This window comes from Sus scrofa, chromosome 9 (genome assembly GCF_054392235.1).
Source record: "Sus scrofa isolate SSC_HxYL_T2T_F1_AM1 chromosome 9, Sscrofa_HxYL_maternal_Yorkshire_Landrace_v2.0, whole genome shotgun sequence".
Taxonomy (NCBI): domain Eukaryota; kingdom Metazoa; phylum Chordata; class Mammalia; order Artiodactyla; family Suidae; genus Sus; species Sus scrofa.
This window is the reverse complement of record NC_139391.1, coordinates 100146911-100159167: the sequence shown is the minus strand read 5'-3', so window position 1 is coordinate 100159167 and position 12257 is coordinate 100146911. Positions and strand designations below refer to the sequence as shown.

The following is a 12257-nucleotide window of genomic DNA, read 5'->3' as shown; positions in this document are numbered from 1 at the left end:
AGTTGCAATGGGTGTGATAGCACTAAATCTTTATGCAAACTACAGGCCTACAGTCTCCATACACATTCTGGTCCCCTAATACCCCAGTTAGGTATTTGTCAACCAGGAGGAGGCCTCTGAAAGGAGGAGGGAGAGGAAGCTGGAAGAAGCTAATACATCACAATGTGTCACCACTGAGTACATGCTCTGTTTCTCACCAACCAATTAACTAAAAGCTTTTATGAGCAAAAGGAATTACTATTCTTTATTGATCGTCTCTTCACTTATGCTCTTCACCCCACCTTTTCTTTTACATTTTCTAATGATTTATTCCTTGTTTTCCCCAAATAAATTTTTATTTCATACTACCAACCAGTACAAATTCTAAAAACCAAGCTGTTCAATTCAATATACTAATATTTTTCCATATCAAATAATTAATTAGTTTTTGAGCTTGTAGTCTCTAAACATTTTACAAGCAGTGTCTAGGTTTTACCTCTCATTAAGGTCAACTAAAATGTTTTGTTCTTTAAAACAACAAAAAACTCCTTTTTGCTGCAATTCTCAATCTTTGCCTTGGTTATTAATCCTCGCAAAGTATTTACAATGTACTCAAACTCTACATTCAAAAATTTAAAGAATATCAGAACTAGAATGATAATTCCCAAGGTTATCCAACAAAATTGTGGAAATTTAGGTTTGGAATTTATTGATCCAACCTACGTATTTACAGACAATAAACTGGAGGTCAGAATGGTTTGCCCAAGGTTGCGCCATTAGCTAATTAGATATTCTGAACTAGGATTGATTTTGTGCTGATTCTATCATCTACCATGGCCTCTCCTAGAAAATGCTAACTAATACTTTCATAAACTTTTCTTTTGATAATAAATATGCATTTCTACACCTGGGGAAATAATCTATTGATTATTTTTGCCTCTCTTTATCCAGCCAAAACATTGGTTAATAATTTTGTAGTCCTAACACAAATGATTTTTAAAATGAAAAATTGTTTTTAAACTATCTTAACTATACAAGATAGGCTCACTCCTTTTTTTATTTAGTTTACATTTTTAGTGTATTTCTCCAATCACAGTCATTTCACACTCCGAGGTTAGTTGGAAATCATCAATAAACATTTTAGTGTGATTAGGAGTTCACATAGGAAAATACATTGATGAAAGATTCTAGGTAACTAGATGCAAAGCATAAGTCTGAAACAAATAAAATTGTATCACGGACTATACCTTCTTTTACATTAGTAACCAGTTGAAGAGTTAATTAGCACTTCTGCAATAGATATAAAAATAAACATTTAATGGGATTAAAGATGGTTTGAAAGACATATTTAGAGATGGAAGATTTTCTAATACAACAGAGGATTAAAAAAAAATTAAAAACCTGCTAAGCTAATATGCCAAGGGTTACTCCACCTAATTTGTTTGATCTGCATATATTGTGAGATATGAGTCAATATATGATCTGCAGGTCTATGTGGCTTATTGCTTCCTATGGTTTTCAGTAGGATTAGGCTAAAGGATTCTGTTAGAGTCACCTCTACTTTTATTTATTTATTCATTTATCAAATATTATATTGAATGTCCATTATGATTCAGTGCTGCAAATGCTAGGGATAAATAACGAGTTAAAACAACTCCTCAACTTTTGATTTAGTCGAGAGACAGATACTATCAAATTAACCTTCAAATAAATGTAAAATTAGAGCTGTGCTATGTGTTGGGAAGCAATGTTTATGGTGCTATGAAAAATTAAGTAGGGGATTCCCTGATTCTCTACTGTCTAAGTATCTCACACACAGTGATCATCAATGCTGTTTAACTAAGGAGGATGAATAAGCTTAAAAGCAAGTTTAAGGAGGAGTTCCCATTGTGGTGCAGTGGAAATGAATTCAACTAGGAACCACGAAGTTTCAGGTTTGATCCCTGGCCTTGCTCAGTGGGTTAAGGATCTGGAGTTACCATGAGCTGTGGTGTAGGTCACAGACATGGCTTGAATCTGGCATTTCTGTGTCTGTGGCATAGGCCAGCAAGTAGCCTGGGCAAGTTCTAGCTGGGGAATCTCGATGTGCCCAGGTGCAGCCTTAAGAAGTTAAAAAAAAAAAAAAAAAAAAAAAAAAAAGGAGTTTAAGGGATTTCTGAAAAATTGAGCCACTAAGATGAGTTCCTAAGTGGATGAAAATATAAAGAGATATGGGACCCAATTGTAAACATTTGATGAAATATTTCTATCAGTTGGTTTTTGTTAATTATCTATTTATATACAGTAGTGTGTCAGTGTTAGTCTCATCCTCCCAATTTATCCCTTCCGCCTACAATTTCTACTTGGTAACTCTAAGTTTGATTTCAAAATCTGTGAGTTTCTCTTTCATAAATAACTTCTTTTTATCATTTTTATTTGATTCCACATATAAGTGATATCATATGATATTTGTCTTTCTCTGACTGACTTCATTTAATATGATAGTCTCTAGGTCTATCTATGTTGCTGCAAATGGCATTATTACCTTCTTTTTTATAGCTGAGTAATATTCCACTGTGTATATATAGCACATCTTCTTTATCCATTTCTTTGTCAATGAACATTTAGGTTGTTTCCATCTCTTAGCTATTGGAAATAGTGCTTCAGTGAACATTGTGGCACATGTATCTTTTCAAATTACGGTTTTCTCTGGAAATATGCCTAGGAGTGGGATTGCTGGGTTCTAGTATAGTTCTATATTTAGTTTTTTAAGGAACCATCATATTGTTCTCCATAGTGACTGTGCCAATTTACATTCCCACCAATGGTGTAGAAGGGTTCCCTTTTCTCCACACCCTGTCAAGCATTTTCATCACAATTCTGACTTGTGTGAAGTGATACCTCATTGTTGTTTTGATTTGCATTTCTTTAATAATTAGTGATGTTGAGCATATTTTCATATGCTTTTTGACCATCTGTCTTCTTTGGAGAATGTCTGTTTAGATCTTCTGATCATTCTTTCACTGGGTTGTTTGTTTTTTTGGTTTTCTCCCATTCTGTGGGTTGTCTTTTCGGGCGGGGGGGTGTTATGATTTTTTTTTTTTTTTTGGCCATGCAGATTTTACGTTTAATTAGGTCCCATTTATTTATTTTTGTTTATATTTTCATTACTGTAGGAGGTGGATCAAAAAACGTATTTCTATGATTTATGTCAGAGAGTATTCTGCCTATGTTTTCCTCTAGGAGTTTTATAGTATCCAGACTTACGTTTAGGTCTTTAATCCATTTTGCATTAATTTTTCTCTATGATGTTAGAGAGTGTTCTAATTTCATTCTTTTACATGTAGCTGTCCAGTTTTCCCAAATATTATTGCTGTTTGCTAATCTCTATTGAAGGCCTTTTCCAAATTGAATTCATACTTATCCCTCTGTCTTTTTCTTTGCTGATATCTTTTTTAGAGAAGATTCATGTAGCAAACACCTTTAGGTGAAGACAGAAAGCTGGAGCATTTGCCTTCATGTGGTACTTAGATTCTTAACATCCAAACACTTCAAAAAAGCAAAAACAATGTTTTCTGGAAAACCCCCAGCCATATAACAGCAGTGTTTACTATTAAACTAATATTTTCCCTGAAGCAGATTTCATAGCTAATCATTACTTCTGAGAAATACGGTACCTGTGTGGTCTCTTCCACTTTTCTGCTTTGTTAGGGCCTAAGGCTTCAAAAAAAAAGTCTTATTTGTGAATTGTATGCGTGTGCATGTGTGTTTCTGTAATTAGACATTTGAAAAATACTCTTTATATTGGTATCAAAAATGTATAAAGTAGAGGTTCCCGTTGTGGCTCAGTGGTTAAGGAACCCACCAGTATCCATGAGGACGTGGATTTGATCGCTGGCCTTGCTCAGTGGGTTAAGGATCCCGTGTTGTCACGTGCTGTGGTGTAGGTTGCAGACATGGTTCAGATCCCATGTTGCTGTGTCTGTGGTGTAGACTGGGAGCTGTAGTTCTGATTCGACCCCTAGCCTGGGAACCTCCATATGCCATGGGTATGGCCCTGAAAAACCAAAAGACAGAAAAATGTATAAAATAAATATCAAAAATGTATAAGTTCCTACTATAGTTCAACAGCATTGGCAGTGACTGGAGCACTGGACACAGATTTGATCCTCAGCCTGGCACAGTAGGTTAAGGATCTGGTGTTGTCACAGCTGTGGTGTAGGTGGAAACTGTGGCTCAAATCTGATCCCTGGCCCAGGAGCTCCATATGCTGCAGGGCAGCCAAAATGGAAAAAAAAAAAAAGGTACAAGTAAATTAACTTGTTCAATGATTTATCAAAGAACATTTTTGACTTTAAAACTTTCAGCTTCTAGATTTTCTTCCAAAATCTGATGTATCAATTTATATTATTATTTTTCAAACTATGCACTATTTATTATTTATTTTTTGGTATTTTTTCATTTCCATTCAATTTATAGCAAATTTAAACCTTGTGATTGCATTTCACGCAAAAATCTCTGTTAAATGAAACTCAGATAAATGGTTTGTACAGTGCATTAGACAGAATCATAGACTTGTCTAAATTTTGTCCATAAGAAAACTTATTTTGTCAAACATTCAGAGAACTGTTCTTTATTCTTGCAGATCTAGTCTAGAAGCTATAAATTATCAGTTCATGGCAAAACATATTAGAATGCATTTTGACATTTTAATACTAGTATATTACATGATCAGTTTTCCCAGATGTTGAGCGATGTATAGTACTGATTTTAAAAAATTACGATTGTCATATGTTGTACACAAAAGAGTTAGTGTCATTGTCTTTCTTGCATTGTATTTTATCAGTAAGCAGTGTTCTTGTTTGCAATAAAATAGTAGCATGGGAAAAGACTTTACCATACTTTTGAATAATTTCTACAAATGCCGAAAGTACTCATAGAGATACAAAGCTTTATCAGTTGGAATTCCTTTGAAAGTATGTCTTCTAAATTCCAATATGACATTTTTCACTTCATTAATATGCTATCAGATGAGCTAAATATTAATTATGAGAAATACATGCTTTCCAATAAGTTTCAGGTAAGGGTTTTTTTTTTTTTTTTGGTTTATTGTAATTCCAGAGAATGTGTTTGTTTTTTAAACAGTACCCTTTAAATTCAGTATCTCTAGGGAATTATTTTCTAATTATTCGGTTTATTGATGGCTTCCCTGCATCTGCCACAGTCTGTATTTCTTCACAGATGAAGAATGTTCTTCTTTTCAGTGCTGTAAAATCTAAGAAGACAAGAGAGGACAGTATTCTGGGGCATTAAACAGAAGCCATTTTTCCTTTAATCATGTAATATAAGCATATTATGTCTTTCACCTTTGTGACTCACAGTATTTTATTAGTACTAAAATGGCATCTGATACATATGCTTTATTTTGAATTTTCATTTTGTTTGCACAACATAATGCTCAACTTAATTTAGTTTACATCAGCAACATTTCTAGATGTGGCTCTCTTTGGCTGCCTTTCAGTCTCATGGGCTATATAAAAAAATACATAAATTATTAAGTTTAGCATCATTGAAAACATGTGCATCCATGTAAAAATGTCATACATTCAGTGGCTATCATCTGTGGCTGTGGTAATATAACCCATAAACGTGCACAATCCTGTGTATTGATTCAAATAAACAAAACTCAGTTGGATATGTAACCTGATATTGTGGTTTGGGTAGGTACCATTTTATTTTGTCAAACATCAAATGGTAAGAGTAATAGAATATACATATTGTTTTGGTTAGTTGGCACTTTCTTCCTTGAACAAACATGATCCGCTCATTAGAGTGAAATCACTGAGTCAGCATTGTAGATTGATAGCAACAGGACATTTTTCACATTCCAGCATTGGTTGCCATTAGAAAGTACGCTTTATTTGTGTTCTTTACATTTTATAATAAAATGCTTGCACTGTTTTATTAATTTTACCCAGGGTGAACTCTCTAGCATCATTTGTTAGGGAAGGGAGGAAACACATGACAAATAGAAAGAGAAGTATTATTTAATTTTAGTCTGATGAGAGTAAAATGATTGTTCCTATACTAAATTCTTTCAATTTAACATCTATTTTTTATAATCATGATTTAAATAGTTATTTCTGCATGTAACCCCAAAATCCAGCATTCTAAGAACTGGTCAGACTATGCTCATATACACATTTGCCGATGATTTTTTTTGGCCTGCTCATATGACAATAATTTTGTAATTCATTTCCATAGAAAGAATAAGAAAAACAATCAGTCTTTTCTCTATTAAGGTTATTAAGATTTGTATTTTATCTTTGATTATTTAGGAAAGATCCTTTTAGATTTCTAACTTCTTTTGTCCAAGGTTATATAAACATCTAGGATTATTGACGAGTCGGTAGAAAATTCTACTAAATATTTTTCATATAAAATCTGTTAAGTTTTAGGACATTTCAGATTTTCTGAATAGTAACTCTCAATTGTCCTACACCCATTAACTAGGGCTTAAAATGTCCTGGGCAAATCACAGGCCTTGAAGCATAAGCTTCATTAACTTAATATTATATCTACCTCTGTAATGACCCTATGGGATAGTTGTTATTGCTATTCACATACTAGAAATAAAAACATCGAGGTTTAGAAGCATCAAGAAATTGCTTGCCAATATCACAGATCGAGTAATCTGACATATTGGATTCAGGGTCCATCTGTATAATCTGATATGTACCTTTTTCTTCTCCCCCAGTTACCTCTACTTCTTTAGCTTTAGTGCTGTGACTTCCAATTACTTAGAGGGCTTCAAAACTTAGGCCAAACTCATATTTATTTTTTACTCTGTCTAGATACCACTAGGTGATGGTTGCATATGCCTCTTATCAAGCCAGACTAATATATTCAGGCATTCATTCATCAAATATTTATTCAGTATCTACTACATGTTTACATACTCCTAGACTGTGGAAAGATAAAAATGAGTCAGAGAGATATGGTCCTTATTCTCACAGATCTTAGAGTCTGTGAAAATAATGTTTGCAGATTACTGACAAATAAGTAAATGAGAAATTAAGATAAGTGTTCTGGGACACTGAATTCAACATAAAATTCAATAGTCAAGGAAGACTGATAAATGAAGAAAAGTCAATATCATAAAGGAGTGTAAGACCTAGCCAGTAAAATAGAGGATGGATGAATGAGAGTATTCTAACTCCCAGGAACCGGTATGTGAGGACTCTTTTGTTGTGGTATTACTTTGCCCAGGAATGTCCTTTGCCAAGAGGTGCCTAAGCAAATACCCATCTCTTTGCCAAGGACCAGTAGAAATGTTATCTCTTATGAAGGCTTTTGTGACTTTGCCAAACAATTAGTTTCCTTGATGTAGATGATTCCTCACTTATACATGGAGGCAAGAACTGCCTTTGACAAACTTTTAGCACAATGCCTTCCAGAAAGCTGTTATTAAATTATTGTTATTATCGTTTACTACTGCTACTCTGTGATCTCACCATTTTCAGCCATTATTCATAGTATTGTGTGTTGTAATAATAACCATTATTTAGCTAATTATTTTGCCATTTATAGATTTGCCTACCAAAGAGGAAGTCATTCCTGGGCATGGCTGAGTGCTCAAAGATTACCATCTGTGTAGGACTTCAAAAGAAACACAAATTGTTCTTTTGAGATAAAAGGGCACCCAATGATTCTTCTTTGATTGAGTTTCCTTCATAAAAAGTGGAGAGTTTGTGAAAAAAATACACCCTTTAATTGGATAGAAAAGAGGTCTCTAGACTTGGTCTCTATACCTTTCTGATAAGATACTTCTGAGTAAAAACAATCTGAACTTATCCAACACATATATATTTATAAATGACGTACATTTACTGCTAATAATATTAAGCACATTATAAAACATTCATAAAACAGGAATTATGAATAAAATGATTATTAAATAAACATTTTTTTTCTTTTTGTCTTTTTCCAGGGCCACACCCACAGCATATGGAGGTTACCAGGCTAGGGGTCTAATTGCAGCTGTAGCCTCCAGCTTACACCACAGCCACAGCAACGTGGGCTCTGAGCCATGTCTTTGGCCTATACCCCAGCTCGTGGCAACGCCAGATTCTTAACCCACTGAGGAAGGCCAGGCATCAAACCGGCAACCTCATGGTTCCCAGTCGGATTCGTTAACCACTGAGCCACGACAGGAACTTCAAATAAACAATATTTTAATGAACTTTTAAGTTTTTCATTGGAAGTATACCATTATTGATGTGCCTCCATATTTCACATAGTCTTAAAAATTTTGATACTTTTATATGATTCCTTGGCATATCTGATGAGATCATCATTAATTTTACTTCATGATGTACAGTTTACAGGGTTTACACTTGAGGAGTATATGTCAGCACTTTTTCTTTTCTTTTCTTTTTTTTTTGGTATTTCGTTTGTGTTTGTATTAGTAGTATAATCTTCAATGGGCACTTTAAGGAAATAATTTAATTATCCATTTATTTAGATGTAGATAAAAGTCAGGACACTCTATTCCTGTAATGAGAAAGCTCAGGTTATTGACCTGCTTTAAAGACCAGTGTCCTAGAATTTTATTTACCATTTGCAATTAGGGACTACATTATGAGATTTCAATGCAATTTTTAACCCTCAGAAGACTTGTTTAAAATATGGGAATTTTCAGGTCCAGGCTACCATGTTATGCATTTTAGAAATACTCACCAAGTGATTCAGAAATACATTTAAACATAAGTAGTAGGATATGTGGTTTCTAGAATTGTCTATGCAGTTATTTTGGAAATGCTCCTTTCTGCTTCTTGATTATGATTAATTGCAGAACTGTAAGTAGAATATGTCCCATTTTCACATCTCAAAGGGGTAGTGGGCAAAGAGTATACAGCTTAGAAGGCCACATCCTCTGTAGATACAGGGTTGCATAGTGAAAGGAAAAGAGGTTTTAGTGGCAACTGCCAGAGAAAAAGAAGGTAGCTTGTTCTCTAGAGCTCAGGGAGAAAAAAGAAAAGGAGCTCTGGGGGCATGAAGAGGTTTCTACTACTCAGCAGCAGAATGGGTTTTGTTGGTTTCTTGACTGATGCCCTCCATGGTTTAGAGCTCAGCATGGACGCTGATCATATTTTATTTATGTTTGTATTTCAATTACTTTATCCATACCTCCTAAGCATTGTCACATACATACAGGATTAAGGATATTTTTATTTGCTTGGCAATTCATTATCAATTCTGCAGTTATTCTCTACATGTAATAATTGTATGTAAGTTCAGTTTATTCCATAGATCCAATATATCTAGTAAAAGTAATAAGATTAAAATATCTATTTTAAAATGATTCCTAATAGATGTATACATTGTCATATTACATGCATCCACAAAGAAGTCTGCACTCATGGGAAAGCTATTCCAGATTGTAGAAGTCTTTCAATGATGTGAATATGATCAAAATATATTCTTATCACTGGAGAGATAGTAATACTGGTGGGAGATTTGCATAATTTTATAATTATGCATGTAAAATAGTGTGGTTTAGCCATCTCAAAGGAAATTTGTGAAAGAAAAATAAATAATTATTGTAAAATATTTATAAACTGCAACTCCGGAGATAAATAACACATTTAAAATCGCCCACAGTTGGCTTGAGATTTTTTTTCATCAATATTATTCCAATTTTGTCAATAGGAAATTTCAAATCATCAAGGCTTAAATCTATTATCTGACATGTCATTAGCAAATTATCAGTAATCTCCCACTCAAATGTATTTTTTTTGCTTCTAGCTTTAATGATAAAAAAAAGAATACTTTTAATTTTTATTTAATCTATTCCATCTTATTCTTTCAGGTGTTATATTCTTTATATTAGCAACTAGTAATATATCCTAAATAGTCTGAGTCAGATCTGGACACCATGTGTTGTAGCCATGTACCCAAACAATTCTCTCTTTCAGTGACACTTTGGTTTCTTGGCTATATCAACAAGTCAGCCTAGAAACATTTCAATAAAAATTACATGTGGGTGGCAGAGTTTTCAGGGTCAACTTTTTTTCTCTCCAGTCAAAGTTCTATTCATAAATTTACATTCAATGTATCATTATGTTATTTCTGGCCACACTTCTCCTCCCAAAGAGAAACAGAAAATGTTTATTGGCACTCAGTCTTTCCTCATTTTGATTCACAATTTTTGAGTGGCTCAAGTCAGCTGTATGTTTATTGGAAGAAAAAAAGTGGTTTCTGATTTGAAAAGCCTGAGGTTTTATCTCGGTTCAGCACATGGGTTACTGTGTAACTTTGAGCAACTTATTGAACCTCTCTGGGTTTTAGATGGGTTTTGTGTGTAAAATTAAGATAACAATAATACCTGCCTTATCTGCATCGTCTTATTCTTAGAAGGAATTAAAGAGATAATAGATATATATGGGCTTTGTAACATTTAAAGGAGACTGCAAATTTATAATTAATGTTTCACTTGTTCCTGATAGAGGTAGTGCTGTTTGAAAGACAACTATTGAGATGGTGTTGACACAGAATGAAAGGAGTTCTCACTTTCTTCGATCCAACTAGAGTGATCACTTAAATTCATGGTACAATCAGTTGGTTCAGGTCAGAGAGGCCAAGACCTGATTATAGAGAATCATGTTGTACAAACTGTAGGACAAAGAATTCAACAGAAAACTGGGTCAGCGTAGTAAGTCAGAGCCGCAAACTACACTTCTTTTTTAATAAGAGTCAGGGTCAGGTAGAAAAGTGATGGAAGAGTCCAGAGGGCCTTGGCCTCAGATCTTTTCAAGCAGACTGCACTCTGATATCATGACGCCAGTGAGAAACAGTCAAAACTAGCATGGATCACATGTAAGCATAAGAGAAGAAATGATGAATTCTTGTTTAAACTGCCTATTGATTAACCAGGAAATTTCATTTTGAACTATGATGTCCATATTAGGAAGAGAAGCAAATATGAGTTAAAAGCAACTTGGCAAAAATATAATTAAAATGCAAACTAAAATGCAAAAGAAGGTAAAACAGAAATGTAGGCACCTCTCTGCTGCTTGAGGTAGGAACTCCGTCATTTTTTTATTGTTTAATCTTAGTGTTTATTTGTCTCTTCTTTGTTAAAAAAATTTATTGAAGTATAGTTGATTTACAATGTTGTGTTTAAATTCTGCTGTACATCAAAGCTACTCAGTTATACATATATTAATTTTCATATTCTTTTCCATTATATTTTACCATAGGATAGTGCATATAGTTCCCTGCACTATATAGTAGGACCTTTTTGTTTATCCATCCTGTATATATTGGTTTGCAGTTACTAATCCCTAACTCCCAATCCTTCCCTCCTCCACCCACCTCCCCTTTGGCAACCACAAGTCTGTTCTCTATGTCTGTTTCTGATTTGTAGATAGGTTATTCTGTGCCATAATTTAGATTCCACATATAAGTGTTATCATACAGTATTTGTCTTTCTCTTTCTTCACTTAATATGAGAATCTCTAGGTCTATCCATAGTGCTACAAATGTCATTATTTCATCTTTTTTAATTACTAATATTCCATTGTATGTATACACCACATCTTCTTTATAGAAACTGCATTATTTTAAAGGTTAAGATTCCAATGTACCTTCACATTACAACTAAGAAAGGCAATCCTTGAGAGGATAGATCATGTGGTAAAGTTCACATACTGACCTGGATTTGAAAAGTTTTATCTGGTGTCAGACCTTGTGTTCTTGAATGCCACATCATTTTTTTTTTTTTTTTTTCTGTCTTTGTCTTTTTGCCTTTTCTAGGGCCGCTCCCGTGAAGCATATGGAAATTCCCAGGCTAGGGGTCTAATTGGAGCTGTAGCCACTGGCCTCCGCCAGAGCCACAGCAATGAGGGATCCCAGCAGCATCTGCAACCCACACCACAGCTCATTTCAATGCTGGATCCTTAACCCACTGAGCAAGGCCAGGGATCGAACCTGCAACCTCATGGTTCCTAGTTGGATTTGTTAACCACTGCGCCATGATGGGAACTCCGAATTCCACATCATTCTATCCAAGATGGTTGTCAAGATGTTCTCATTTGGTGATCACTAATAATAGTTTATGATGTTTGGTGTTCTCAAAATATAAGTAAATATCAAAATGATAACTACATATGTAACAGCTCAATTCTCATGTTACATTACTCACATGAAGTGTATACACATATAGACAAATAACATATTTCAGGCAAAATGTCAAATAATGTTATGGGTATCTTAGGAGAAAGCAGAAGGGAAAAATC

General features: G+C 34.2%; 1 protein-coding gene across 2 annotated transcripts in view; it reads left to right on the top strand.

The window, feature by feature from the left end:
* Positions 1 to 12257, top strand: part of LOC106504979 (uncharacterized) — a 980193-nt gene that overhangs the window by 25142 nt on the left and 942794 nt on the right. The gene's annotated exons all lie outside the window — the stretch shown is intronic.